We start from the raw sequence: 15292 nt of genomic DNA on the forward strand, positions 1-15292 counted from the left end.
TATGTTTTTGCCTTAAAAGGGGGACCCCAGATCTCTTAAACATGAGAAAGCCAACTGCAAGAATAGGCTGTTACCACAGAGGCAGCCAGTGACTGAGTCTTAAATATCTACAGTGTAAGGTTCTGTCTCTATGTTTTTTAGCAGATTGTCCACTGGCCAAAAGATGTCCAAAGAAGCCTTTTGGAGATGAGGGGTGACATTGAACACACGGGTTAAAATATTCCAGATGCAGGTTCCTACACCTCAGTGTCTTTCATGACAGTGAAGAAGTCATGGATGACCTCAGTTCAGTTGCCCACAGGTAGGTGTCTGGCATTGGTAGGAGCACCCCAGGTACCAAGGGCTGACCAAGCAGCTGACAGATGATCTGTAACTGCTGTGATAGCTACAACACAGGAACTGTGATTTCCTAGACTGGCAGCTGGGGACAGACAGAACACCCCATTACATCTGAAGTAGTACAAAACATTTGTCTGTGTACTTTAAATTAAAAAAAAAAAAGGAAAAACATCTACTGCAGACATTTTCAGTTTTAGTGCAAATGTAACTAGTTTGATTTACTATAGCTATAGGCCACCAACTCCACCTAAGCTTCCAATGAATTACTAAAAAGGAGAGGCAGAGAGCCAGAGGCAGCCGGGGGAGTAAAGCAGTGTGTGGGACCAGCTCTGACACCCTTACTCAAACACAGTGGTACCCTCGGATAAGATTTTCATAAAAAGGACTCAGAGGGGTTTGGGGCTTGCATTTCTTTTTTTTTCCTTATTTGAGTACTTAAAACTCCTTAAGTCTCTTCAAAAAACCTGTGCTTTATTCCAGATGCAGTATACGATACTTCCAGAATAATGCTCAGTGGTGTTAAAAATAAAAGAAGTCTTGTGCTTTGGGAGAAAGAAGAGGGAATACAGAAGTGCACCACCATAAATGCTCCTGACTGGCAAATGTTAATATAAAACTGTATCATCATACCCCTTCACATTCTCCCTTTCCAAATAGGAACAACACTGATCCAGCCTATATTGCAGTCCTTACCATGTAAAATATCCCTGTTTCACAAACAAAAAGGGCAGAAGGCACTATTTCAGAAGTCTTTTCAAGTTTTCTTCCTTTTATTTAGCCTTAATTAAATCTTTTCTCCCACTGCAGGACAGCAATAGTTGTCTCATAGTTAACCAGTAATGAATAACTGCTACTGGTTAATGAGTAATCATTACCTCAACTGAAGCCAATGGGAGCCTAGGGTTTCCTTCCTATTTGTGTGCTGCAGGGTAACATCCTTCTCAATTCGGCCCAGAGACTTCACTTGCTGCCTACCTTATCATCTGCATAAATGCCTCTGTGGTAGCATGGGGTATTTGATAAGACTGTGTGTCACATAGCACTCAAACTCCATAATCATCTCTGAGCCACAGGAACTTAAAAATGGAGTGTGAAGTCATCTTTCAAGTTTGAATGCACAAGTAAGCAAAGACAGTAATTAAACTTCAATTGGTATTTTATTTTTAATTCAGCTGCAAAGAGCAGAATCTCACCTTCAAATTTAATTAACAGCCTTCCCCTCAGCCCCCTCCCACATACACAGACAGCCATCTATCAACAGGGAGCTAAATTCTCCTTTCTCACAACCCCACTGAAATCATGGTGGAGAATTTGGTCCAGCAGTTTACTGAGTGCTGATGAGAGCCCTGTCATAAAAAGAAAAACATAACTTTAAGCTGAGACTCCCTCTTGCTGTTAAGAAATAATGGAGGATTTTTATTATTTTTTTTTCTTATTAAGGATCAGTGTGCCCTGCCTCACATCAAATGAATCTTTCTTATCCACTGATTTTGGTCTTCATTCTGTTCCTGTTTAAAACACTGCAAAGCAAAACAACAATAAAAAAAGCCTTTTAGATCTTACTAATCAAAGGTGCTGTATCTGCATTTTTTTCTCCTTGAGACTGGCCTAGAACATTACAGGCAGATTCTTATAGACAAGATCACCAAGTACATGTCAGAGATGATTAGTGGGAAAGAACGGAAAACTTCCTCTATTGAAACCATGGGATGGGGCTGAGAAGGAGGAGTGCAGCAAAGCTGAAAAAAATTATTCCTCTTTTAGTCATGAGCTATGGATCTTCCTTCGACCCACCTCCTTTTCTGTGTGGAGTTGAGATTCTTTGGGCTTTTGAAGACTTCTAAAAAGATGGGTTTAAGACTTTTTGCCAAACCAGGGTCAAACACAGATGTCAGAAGGTACGGTCAGCTTTGCCTCAGAAATGAGATGAGCAGAGTCTGCAGGAACATTCTTAATGTAAATGGTGGTTGAGCAGGGGAAATAATGGTTATCAATGGGAAGGTGCTGATATGACATGCCTCAGCCATTTGCTCTCTGTTCTGCTGTTCCTTCTGCAGTATTGGCACGTGGCACTTGTGGACTGCCTGTTGTGATGCAAATGGCCAACCCCCCCCCCAAATTACCTTTTTTCCCCTCCAGTATTCAGAATTAGTGTTCACTGTGCTCCCTTCTTGCATCTCACGATTGAGGAGATACTGGGAAGTTCCTGCATTTCACAGAGTAACCAAATGCTAGCAGAGTATATATCCATAGGATTTCCCAAGGAGATCCAAGAAAGCACTGCCTAAAAATTAAATTAGTCAGTTTCAGTTTTCCAGGTTTGAAAGATCAGCTGTGTAGCCATGTTCAGCACAGACATACATTCAAGCTGTATAAGTCTTCAAGTAAGTGCTTATTTGGATTCTGGTGAAGAACTGGTTATGTCTGAACTACTGTGAGTCCAAGCTCTCTCTTGCCTGCAAAATGTTATGCAAGCAAACACAAAAAGCTTGAGGAAGATATGGGTTTTACAGGAAATTATATGACAGCTGTTCATTGCAGGGTTTCATGTACCATCTTCCTGAATTCTTATAACTATCTGCTGTCAGAAGCAAGCTGCTAAAATGAACAGGCCAATGGTCTGGTCCACGCTGCTAATCCTTGCTTTTGGATATACCAATTACAGTGAGTTCAGACTAGCAGCAAAATTAATTAGAGGAAGAAAGCTATTAACTTGTGCTGCAAAATTAGGTGACTTAAGCTCCCTTTTACACACACCCACAAATAGGTACAGCTTTGCTAATTGATTACTGAGGAAGGCACCTGATATTATTAACTATATATGCAGCATATGTTTTAAACTTCAGGGAGGGACTGAATCACTTTTTAGTTCCTGAAGGCACTACTAAAACTAATATTAAAAATGAGACAATTGAATGCTGCAACAGCATGGCGCAGAACTTTTGGACTAAATCCTCCAATATGTTGTGCCTGCATAAATCCCAGGAAGTGAACCTAACAGCCTACAAGCTGAGTCTAGCTGAAATTGCAGGTGTTGCCCTGACTGTAGTGTATTTTTCAACTATTTAACTTTTATCAAACATGGAGGCTCAGGATGGCTTGCTTTGGAAAGCTATTCACCTTCCTCCTGTTAAGACATCTGTTATGTTACAGGCTGCCCAAATCTGCTGAAGTCATGAGAGAGCCCTCCAAGATAGAAGCAGCATTATTTGGTTGTGTTTTGTTTTTTTTTTTTTGTAAAACAGGCTGTTGTTTGCAGTCCTCATCCAGACTGAAAAAATTCTAGTGATAGACCTGCTCACTCTCTAAACCACTGAGTAAGGATTAAATGGGAAGGGGCTGTCCCCAATATTTTCTTTTAATGGATGAGGTCCATTAGGAATCAATCTTCAGAACAAGACTGATCAGGTTGGATCCCAGCAGTAACTACTACCTAACTTATTGTATTGGTATCCTATGAGACAGAGGATAGGATAGAGGATCCTATCCAATAGAGAAGCAGGCATTTTAAAAAGCATATGCTAAGGAAGGTTATTTTAGATATCTCCAGCTCACAGCATCTCCAAAAAAAAGCACACCCATTAATGCAAGTGCAGTTTTCTGAGTTTATGTATCAGTGAGTTCTGATTTGTACAGCTTTCTGAATTTAGAGGTGTTGCTTCAAACAACAAGGTGATATTAGTAAAAGGTATAATTATAAGAATTATTATTATATAATGTATTCAATATACAAAAATCTATTAAATTGTCATGGCATTATGAGATGTTATAAAGGATACCAATAAAAGCATGCATGCAATATTCTCAAATGTATGACATCAAATAATCAAAGATCTAATAAATGTCAGACTCTATTTATGTTAAATGTGGTCTTACACTACCCTTCTTTTTATAATTTTTATTTGTACTATTATGTTCTGAACATAAGCTTGAGAATTTTATAAACATGTTTATATGAATGTATTAAGATAATTTCTTTCCTGTCAAGGTCTGTAGCTAACATGGTGACACTCAACAGAATCTTGTTTAACTGGCATTAGGTAAATATAAATAGCCTTCTAATAATTATAATATGTTGAATAGCAAGAGAAGCATATTAGAAGTGAAACAATATTGCCAGCCTAATTGAGTAGTGGAAGTAAGTTAACAGTTCAATAATGCAATATAAATTAAAATGCCATGACATCATGATAATATAATGAGTCTAAATAAGATTCAGTGACAGTAATATTTCAGACATAAAGCTTCTTTAAGAAAATTCTGTCTAAAATTACACATACAAAACCGCGTTAAAGGACCATTATTAATGTTGCAAAGTCAAGCACTCAAAACAAGTTGGAGAATGCTTGAATTAAGTTTGCCCACGCAACATTAATTTGGCAGCCCTGTGACAGGGCATTATGGCAGTCTTTAATTACACGATCACATGCTATTTTTTCTACAGGGTGCCTGCCACCTTCAGCTAATTAAAGTTCACAGGAAAACTTAATTTTCACATTCTCTAATTTCTGCAGACTTGACTTTACAACATTAATGATGGTATTTTAACATAGGGTTTTGTTTCCCTATCTTTGTGTGAGAGAAAGACAGAGCTGGAAGGGTGAAGGGGCAGGTGTGCATGTATTTCCCTAAGTTAAGAAAACAAATGTTTTAAAGGCGGTAGCTGTCCCATGGTCTCATACTGACAGCCAGCTAGATCTTTGGCAAAGACGGAAATATAAAATTAAGCTTAGAAGTTAAGCTCATTTTCGTCAAAGTACTGAGGAAAATAGGTAAGGAGTAGCAAAAATGGGCTGTGATCTGCATTTGGATAAGAAGTGGAGGATGCATCTTTTCCATCACCTTCCATCAGTATTGACTAGCTGCTAGAAATGGTTGAATTGCATATTTTTGGGTTCTTTCTTAGGTTTTAGGAAAAAATATGAACTGGACTGTTGTAAGGCCATTCACCCTGCCCTGGTCCAGTCTCTTTTCTCTGAGGGCTCTTAAGTTCTTCATATATCTTCTCATGGCAGTATTTATATGCTGTAAATAAGACTACTCTTGATCTCCTTACAGGTAAGTTTAACAGTCTGAGTCCTTGGAGTAACAGTACTCCATTTTCTCCACCTTACATTTCTTATGTCTCTCTTCATCTTCTCCAATTTTAACATCTCTGCTAAAAATTTGGTACGGCAACAGGGTGGAGAATTCCAGCACAAGCCTCACACCTGATGGTTACAGCATACTCCTGACTGCATGCTCAGGAATCACACAAACTTTTCACACCATCACACCTTTAGTAAGAGCTTGTGTTTGAGCTGTTGAGGCTGGATCTTCCCCCTTCTGTAAATCTTCCCTTGTTTCTTCTTCACATTTTATATCTGTATCTATAATTGTTTATTTTTTTGTAGGTCAGTATGCATGTGCATGTTATATATATATTTGGCATTTTGTTATATATATATATATATAGAAAGTATACACACGCATAGGAGTATGTGAACAAACCTTACATTTGACCACCTTAAAATACATATCATTTGAACGCACTTATGGAATGCTAAGTAGGTTTTGTGGATTCAGGTATGTCCAGCAGCCTGGATGGATTAATTTACTGACAAATGTAAGCAGAATTAAATTACACTGGTGAAGTTTATGGTCTCTGCATACATCAAGGTGTGACTGAGGGTGACTGTGCACAGTAGAGGTGAGTGATGTTAGGCTGTGATGTGGACCCTTTTTAGGGAGCTCAGAGTTTTCTTCCAGCTCACTGTGCAGCCTGAAAATGCACTTGATTCTGCATGATCCCAGAGTCACCTTTTCACTCTTCCACCAGCTGTACTTGGACAAAACAGTTTGGAAATAACTCTGGTGAAGCTACACATTTTTAGCCAATAGAAAGTCTAGGAATACCTTGTAGTCGCATAGCTATTTGAAGCATAAACTATTTTGAAATCAACAGACTCCAGAACTAACTGCAATAGTGCTCACGTCAGCTGAAACTTAATGTGGACTATTTTTCTATGCATGTATTCAGATACAAAGTGGACTTAAGAGCTTGCACTGGTTTGGTACTGGGAGACTCGCACAGCTTGCAGTATCTCAGCTAATATCTCTGATATGTCTGTACAAAGCATCAGTCATTTCATAGATTTCAGCAACTGGTGGAATCTGAACTGAACATTTGGGGAAATGGGAACTGGAAAACTGTCATGAGATATTCAGGCATCCTCCAGTCACCTGAAGATGGGTGGAAATGTTTAGGGAAATGTTACGTCCCAGTCTGACAACATTGGGCCCAGGAGAGGTTCGCAATGATTCCAAGTGTGAAATTAAGACACAAACGAGGTCAGATGTCGCTCACTGCAGGTTTATTGTTATTCCCCAGCAAAAGTCACTAAGACAAGCAACAGAGTAAAGGCAGAAGTAGAGGAAAGGCAGAAAAGAGAAGCAGTATTACGGAGCGTAGCAAGAGTATAGTCACCACCACAGGCCTGACGACGTCTCAGTGGTCCTCTAGAAGTTCAGCAGCATCCCATTGATCCATGGCTGATAGCGGTGAGGGTCTCAGTCCCTATTCCCAAATTGTGGTGGGTCACCATGCCAGTTATAGTCCAGGTAGCCCAGGTCGGTCCATAGCTTGACCAATCAGCGTGACAGTGCCCTTTGCCAAGCTAATTGTCATTTTACATGGTTGCCATATAAGCTTTTCCTGCCCCCTTGCTGCTTGGGCAGTGCTTGGCACAGTCATTGTGCTTCAGCAATTTCAGAGTTAACAACAGAGGCTCAGGTGGGCCCCAGGCTAGGCAGGGTCTGGCCACTCTGATAACTAGAGGCCTACACCCTTTCCAGCTGGGGGGAGCAACACACCCTCTTCAGCTGATGGCAATCTTGGGTGGTGATTGGCAAGCAGGAGGATGGTCTGCAGAAGGTGCTAAATAGATACAAGCAAGCTTCTTATTGGCCTGCAAGCCTGCCAACAATTTGCAGAAGCTTAAGCAAGCTTTGAGACAATTATTTTAAAGTTACAGTCTTTCACAGGAAACAATCCCTATCATCTTTTAGGACTACAGCATGGATTATGTTGTGGTCTCATACAGTGGCTGTTTATTCAGCTAAAAATGGGGTAAATAAAGCTTCTTCCTTCTTCTGCCTATTTTTTTGTTTTTTCCTCTTTTGTTGTTTTTTTGTTTGGTTTTTTTTTTGTAGTGATGTGCCTCATTATTTCAAGTAGAAACTCATGACTGATCCTCCAGCTTTTTCCGAGCCAGTCAGATTAGAATACCTGTAGTCAGGTTAAGGTCTCGTTAACTTTTCGTGTGTACGTGTCTGCATGCATTTCTCGGAGAAAAAAATTTCCAGTTTCCCTTGCATGTATATTAATGAAAGGAATGACACTCATTGCAAGATCTGTTGCATTTTCTTTTTAACTGAATCAAATTGGTGACACTATCAACATTTCCTAGTCTCTGATTTGTTTCAGATATCCTTTTGTTTTTTCCCCTTGTTTATTTTTTAAACAGATGATGAAGGCCCGCTCTTGCAGTAGCAAGGTTCATGTTGCTCTGTACAGCTGGAGGAAGTGACCTGTGGTCTTTCTCCAACAACAAATTTCTCTCCTCATCTGGAAAAACCTATTTCTTTTGGGATAGCAAATGCAGTTGTATATCACCATATTTTCCACCTTTCTTTTTTTTTTCCTGAAATGGAACATTCTAAACAGTGCATTACAGATGTCTGCATGATGCCGAACTGCTTTATGCAGAAATGTGGTGGGGATGCTGTAGCTTTTATTTGGTCTAGGACAACTGGAGTTGGTTTTCAGACTGTGTTTTCAAATGGATAAGAACCAGTGCATTAATCTTTGCCAGCGTTACCTCCATATGTCTTCTCTCACTCCTTTCTCACAGCTCTTTCTTATTTATTTATTTGTTTTCTTTTCATGCAGATATAATGCCCTTAGTTTATGGGCCATCCCTCCAAAGTGTCTGCCGCAGGGGTTGGAGTAGCCGCAGTGTCCGTCGCAGGGGTTGCAGCAGCCACAGTGGCTGCTGGTCTGGTCTCCATCTCTTCCCCCTGAGGGTGCTACATAATTCTGAGCAGTGCCTGGTAGATACTGGCCAGGGCCCAGCACAGTGTGGTGAGATGTGCCTCTCTGGAATAGCCACAGCATTTTCCCTTCAAATATTCTACCACTTTATCAGGGTCCTGTAATTGTTCAGGGGTGAAGTCCCAGACCATTGGAGGTGAGAAGTTCTCTAGGTACCTGCCCATGTTCTCCCACATGCCATGCCACCCCTGACTATCCAGCCTCGGAGCAGACCTCTGGGTGGTAGTCTTAAATAGCTGTTTAACCTTAAACAGGACCTGGAACACATTCAGGAGACATAACAATAGGACCAGGCTGGTTTGAGTATCCCAAGGATATTCAAAATTCTCAAAAGCTGCCATACCTGACCCGAAGGAGAAAAGGGAGGCAACAGAGCTGGGGAAAGTGTCCCCCCCTGTTTCCCCCACAGACTGGGTGTAATTATTAATAAATTCTGAGAGACGGTGCCCAAGGTACAGACAGGACAGCTATACCACATAAACGCCCCAAAGTAACTGTCTAACAAGTGATGTTATCATATCATAAGCCGATATTGCACAGGACAACAAAATGATAATCCTCATCCCTCTCCCAGAAGTAACAAATGTCATTGCAGGGAGTACATAAGCCATATAGGAATTTACATAACACAGCCATGAGAACAAACCAAGCAACATGGTGACCAGCGACTATTTGCCTAATACAATAAACGCATAAAACTAATTCGTTTTTTCAAGCTCAAGTTGGATTCTGTCGTTATCTCAACCCTCCGAGCCCCACGTTGGGCACCAAAAAGGACTGTCGTGGTTTAGCCTCAGACGGCAACAAAGAACCACGTGCCGCTCCCTCGGGCCTTCCCAATACAGGAAGCATCAGAAGAAAAAGGCAAGACTCTTGGGTTGAGACAAAGGCAGTTTAACAGAACAGCAAAGGGAACGAGAAAACAACAACAATAACACGGATAGAAGAATATACAAACACGATTACGGAACCGCCGCTCACCGACCCGGACCCGGGACGCCCCAGCCCGCCCAAGCGGCGACTTCCTGCCCCCTCCCCCGGCAGCTCAGGGTGGGCATGGCTCACATGGCACTGAATACCAGGGAAAATTAACCCTATCCCTGCCGGAACCAGGACAAAATGAAACTTCTTTAGCCTCTAAAGAGAGACTTTTTAATTTTATCTATTGTGGTGCCTATACATGGAAGGGGATGGCTGTTACTAGACCTTGAGTAATTTAGGCTGGGAAGAGTCCTCAAAATCACAACTCATTATGTTTCATCCATTTACCCCTGTGTAAACTTATGTTTGTCTTTCACATGTGTGCAAACATATAACCACTCTTGACTGAAAAGGGAGAATGCGCTACACTACTGTTGTAGATGCTCCGTTAACTAATGCATTTCAAAATGCTTTATCATTGGTAGCTAATTCATTAATATTCTACACTGGTAAGCACTGTGATTTACAGTCTAAGGAAGACTAAGTTTTCCCTAGTGATGGAATAAAAGAAAGAGTTAATGATATGAATGATTTCTCAAGAAATTTAGAAGAATTTGGAATTGACAATTATTTTCCAATGAGTTGGAGAATTCCTCTTCTGTAAAGAAGCAGGGAGAAAGACAGAAATTAGAACAAAGCCTGCAAAGGGAAGGTCTTAAAATTTTTATAAAAATCCCTTGCAAAAAACATAATATTTTGATTGAAATATGTCTTACCTATGGACAATAAGAAAAATAATAATCCAACATGAAAAGCCACTTCAAAAGAAAATGAAAATGTATTTCATTGTGACTACGTCAAAATGAGATTCATGATACTGGAAGAATCTGAACTGACAGGATAAATTTAAGAAAATTAGTATTGGCAAAAGTTAAAAAAGAGCTGAAACAGCTCAATGGCTTGCAATAGGCACTTGGTACTAAGCAGGATCAAGCCTTTATCATATGGCTTATCCATGCAGCAGAAGTAGCATCTGTCTCTTATGATTTTTATTACCCTTCTTTCCCCTAAGTGTCTGCAAATGTCTAGTTATTGAAAATACCGATAATCTAAAAAGGTGCAAGTTTCTGCTGCCTAAAATTTTTTTTCATGGCAAAAAAGACAGATAACAAAAACAGGTGTGGCAGGAGGTAGAGGAAATACTTTAAAAACAGCTTGGGTTTGAATTCCGCGATGCATATTATGGCACTTAGAATTGACATAAATTCCACCACTTTATGATCTGTCACCCAAGAAACTTGTAGATGGATGTCAGTAACATATAACGACAGAAGGCTGTTTTAAAGAGAATTTTTGTTTGTTTGTTTCTGCAAGAAAATAGTATAGTTTTAGTTCTGTATTCACATAAATGGGATTTTAGACAGAAGTAGTTTCCTTCCTATACTTAATTTTTTTGAAGAGAGCTGCTTTCTTTTCTGCCTTTCTCTGTCTTCAGGTACTTAAACTCACCAAAGGCAGAAATTGCTGGATGAAAGTCCACAGCCTGGAGTATAATTAGAAAAGAGGAGAGAATATTCAAGTCTGTCATTCTCTAAACTGCCAGTAGAGACTCTGGGAAGTCAGGAGCACTTTTCCTGCAGAGACCTCTCCAGGAGCAGGGTATCTTGCACCACCCTTCGAGTCCTGGGCACCAGCCACTAATGAAGGCAGGACACTGGGCTGGATGAACCAACACAGATCCAGCATGGCAGCTCCTAAAGCATCGTTTGCCAGTAAAACCTTAAGACATGGTTGCTGCTGGAGACCTGGCAAGTTCTCCTCCTTTACAGCAAAAATAATGTCGCATTTGATAGAGACTGATAGCTGAGATCCTGCAACACTGACATTAAATGTAAAGCATCCTTAAAGGAAAAGTAGCAGGAGGTATCCTCCCTTCAAGGAGAGCAAATATTTTGAGATGCGTATGGTTTTACTCTGGCAGAATACGCTTCCTTTTAATAATACCGTACCTTATCATATAATGAAACAACTAAACAACTCTTTATTGCCAATGATGTAAGCTGTCTGCAAGCAAAAAGAGACAGAATATCTTTTCCAGGACCTCAGAGTTTTAAAAATAAATGGGATTTTTAACTTCTGGTTTAATACAGATGCCTTTCCAATACAATATTAAGACCTTTCATGAAAACTTATGTCTTTTAAAAAGAAATAAACAATATTTCTGTGGAAATACTTAATTTGTAAAAGAAGGATAATGTTTGTGACAAACATTTTTTAACTATTTAATTACAATAGTCTTTTGGGTTTTCCTTTTTATTTTTTTTTAATATGAGGTGGGTTTTTGTGTGGTACATTTTGAAATAGGCAATATAAACGAGCTATGGTGTGTACTTGCCATTCCTTGTGTTAGTACCAAAAAAAAAAAGAAAAAACCCAACAGGACATATGGACATATTAAATGATGCCCGTGTGCATGTGGGTGGAACTGTGATAGGATTAAATTAGGTACATTTTGATTGAAATATGTCTTACCTAGACAGAGAAGTGTAACTGTGTACTGGACAGCATGTAAATCACTTGTGTGGGAAAAAATGTGTTTTCATTAAATCTCCTAGATATTTGGGGATCAATCATGGGACTGGCAGTAATTATTTCAACTTGAGTGTGAAAAAGTTTGACATGCCCAGTGCCCATAAAATGCCTTTTGATATATGGACCATCTTCACAAAAAGCCTGCTCCTTCCAATGAAGATCTTGCATTACTGGCCAACTTTATGGACAACTACTTCATAGATGCTGTGAGCTCCCCTGTGGCCAACACCTTGAAAATTTTCTGTAGGGATATGAGAACAATGTACTTGTCAAAGCACTGAGAAATATTTTCAGAAATATATCTTCAATGTCATACAGTGACAAGGGGATGGATTTATTTTCCTCTTCTTGCTTATATTAGCTGTAACATTTATCGAAAAAAAAAGAGAATATTTTTGATAAATGGGCTCTGGGTCATATTCTCGACTGGCATAAATTGCTGCAGCTCTATTGATCTGTCCTATTACTTGCAATTCTATTTGGGGGGAGGGAATCTCATGTTTTTCTGGTTTCACCAAATATCCTTCCATTTCACCTTTCATTCTCCAGGGCAGTGATTATCAGATGTTGAAGACAACACATAATTTGGGAAATGGTGACTTTTTGCTTCAGGCAAATTCACAAAGGTTTGCAGTTTTGCTGCAGGACAGAGGTAGAATGTAATCATATGTGCCATAAAAATAGTTATTTTCACAGTCAAACTAGAGAGCATTTTAGGCCAAGATTAATTTTCTCAATATTTGTGAAGAAATTAGTCCTCATGTACAGGCAGATGCAAAGTGAGAATCAATACATTGTTAATGTAAGAATACACATCAGGATGAGATTGCTCTGCCTACATGTAGACATCTCCATCTGAGCTATTCACCCACACTCCTTCACATCCAGTGAAGAAAAATAGGAGCTTTTAGGACAATTGTTATCTCAGGCCCACATCTAAGATGGGTCAAATGAAGCACACTCTAAAAGGGTCTGATTTTCCCCCTTGACCAGGTCATGGTGACTAGCTCACATAGAAACATCTAAATTCCACCATCCACAGTCAGGAATAAGGAAATCCCATCCGGAGTTTCACATATGGTGATATCTATGTAAACTCTGTAGATCACAGAATCAAAGAATAATGAAATGGTTTGGGTTGGAAGGGACCTTAAAGATCATCTGCCATGAGCAGAGACACCTCCCACCAGACCAGGTTACTCAAAGCCCCATCCAGCCTGGCCTTGAACACCTCCAGGGATGGGGCATCCACAACTTCCCTGGGCAACCTGTTCCACTGCCTCACCACCCCCACAGTAAAGAATTTCTTCCTGATATCCAATCTAAATCTACCCTCTTTCGGTTTACAACCATTATCCCTTGTCCCATCACTACACTCCACATTTTTCCTGTAGGCCCCCTTTAGGTACTGGAAGGCTGCTATAAGGTCTCCCTGGAGCCTTCTCCTCTCCAGGCTGAACAGCCCCAACTCTCTCAGCCTGTCCTCATAGCAGAGGTGCTCCAGCCCTCTGATCATCTTCGTGGCCCTCCTCTGGACCCGTTCCAACAGGTCCACGTCCTTCTTGTGCTGAGGACTCCAGAGCTGGACGCAGTACTCCAGGTGAGGTCTCACCAGAGCAGAGTAGAGGGGAAGAATCACCTCCCTCGACCTACTGGCCGTGCTTCTTTTGATGCAGCCCAGGATGCAGTTGGCTTTCTGGGCTACAAGCACACATTGAAAGGTCATGTTGATCTTCTCATCCACCAACACCCCCAAGTCCTTCTCCTCAGGGCTGCTCTCAATCCATTCTCCACCCAGCCTGTATTTGTGCTTGGGATTGCCCTGACCCAGGTGCGGGACCTTGCACTTGGCCTGGTTGAACTTCATGAGGTTCACACAGGACCACCACTCAAGCCTGTCCGGGTCCCTCTGTGCCATCCCATGGCATCCCTTCCCTCCAGTGTGTCGACTGTGCCACACAGCTTGGTGTCATGGGCAAACTTGCTGAAGGTGCACTCGGTCCCACTGTCCATGTATAAGAGATGGACTGTAAATTCCCTGACGAGGGGCAGAAGGCCCTCCAAGCCTTCAATGGAATGCCTCAAACACTCACAAGGAAATAAATAATGCAGGCCTGGCTTTCAAAGAGCTGATAAGGCTAACACTTCTGGCGCCTGAAAGTGTGGGAGAACTGTCTTGTGAAGACAGGATAGTTCTGCCACTCGTGTGGTGAGCTTGCTAGTTCTCAGTTCTCGAGGCCATTGTGTCCGATAAGTCACCTTTGCTTCATTATCTGATGAAAGCGCACACCCCTGCATATGCTAATGAAGATTATAGAGATCATGCTAAACATGTATGACTATAGCACTCATCTCTCCACCCAAATCATGCTACACGTCACCTGGGAGAAGGGAGAAACCTGAGACAAGGCTGTCCTCGGCAAGAGGGGTGGACCATGCTAATTCAGCAAACATAAAAGGGGGAAATAAGTGCCTGGGAAGATTCTTCCCAAGAAAGAGGAAGATTATGCCTGGGAAGATTCCCTGAAAAAGATGCTGGAACCAGGACCAGTGATCTCTTTCTCTCTGTCTTTTTCTCTGTCTTTTCCTTTCTCTATCCCTCAGTTTCTCTTTTCTCTTAGAGTTGTTAAGTAACGGTTAGAGGTGTTAAGTAACAACCTTAAGTACCGCTTGGCATAAGTTGTCCTATACCTGTTGTTAAGTAACACAATGCATACCTCACCATTTGCCATAATTTTTCATATACCTAATCAATTATCGTGGACTTGTTAAGACCTATACTAATCATTTTGGTAAGCTAATAAATGTTTCTATATGGACCTTGAGATTTATCTCACCTTAGTCCGTGCTGTTGGGTATTTACGAATCTGAGTCACTTACTCCCCCCTCTTTCCTGTGAGTGGGATGTGACACCATGTCATCAACAAAGATGTTAAACAGCACTGGTCCCAGTACGGACCCCTGAGGAATGCCACTTGCCACTGGCTTCCACTTGGACATTGAGCTGTTGACCACAACCCTTTGAGTGCGTCCATCCAGACAGTTCCTTATCCACCAAGTGGTCCATCCATCAAATCCATGCCTTTCCAATTTAGAGACTGGGATGTCATGCAGGACAGTGTCAAACACTTTGCACAAGTCCAGGTAGATGACATCATTTGCTCTCCCCTTATCTACCAACGCTGTAACCCTGTCGTAGAAGACCACCAGATTTGTCAGGCATGACTTGCCCTTGGTGAAGGGCCATGTTGGCTGTCACCAATCACCTCCTTATTTTCCATGTGCCTTAGCAGAGATTCCAGGAGGATCTGCTCCATGATCTTGCCAGGCACAGAGGTGAGACTGACC

The sequence above is a fragment of the Rissa tridactyla genome, chromosome W, assembly GCF_028500815.1.
Source record: "Rissa tridactyla isolate bRisTri1 chromosome W, bRisTri1.patW.cur.20221130, whole genome shotgun sequence".
NCBI lineage: Eukaryota > Metazoa > Chordata > Aves > Charadriiformes > Laridae > Rissa > Rissa tridactyla.